Genomic DNA, 347 nt, shown 5'->3' with positions numbered 1-347 from the left:
CTGAAAGTAGGTTTCTGGCCTTTGCTTACAATGTTGCAATCCTGCTGGCTGAAGTCGTGGTATGTGTTACAGAGTTTCTTAAACTGCAGGCTCAGAGGCCTGCAGCAGCAGTGAACGTTGGAGTCCTCCGTCACTGAAGCAAGCAAGCCTCATGTTAGTTTCAAGCTGCCATTTATAATACTTACACTAAGGAAATGATAAGGCAGAAAAACAAATTTCACTTTTAAAAAAATTAAAAACACAACACAACTCAAGAAATCTACTTTCATCTCAATAGAGATTACTTCAGAATGAACAGAATCATTCTGTACTATTTGCAGTTGTGCAGGAAACCAACAAGCAAACAA

Source organism: Myotis davidii, unplaced genomic scaffold (genome assembly GCF_000327345.1).
Source record: "Myotis davidii unplaced genomic scaffold, ASM32734v1 scaffold149, whole genome shotgun sequence".
NCBI lineage: Eukaryota > Metazoa > Chordata > Mammalia > Chiroptera > Vespertilionidae > Myotis > Myotis davidii.
Note: the sequence above shows the minus strand (reverse complement) of the source record.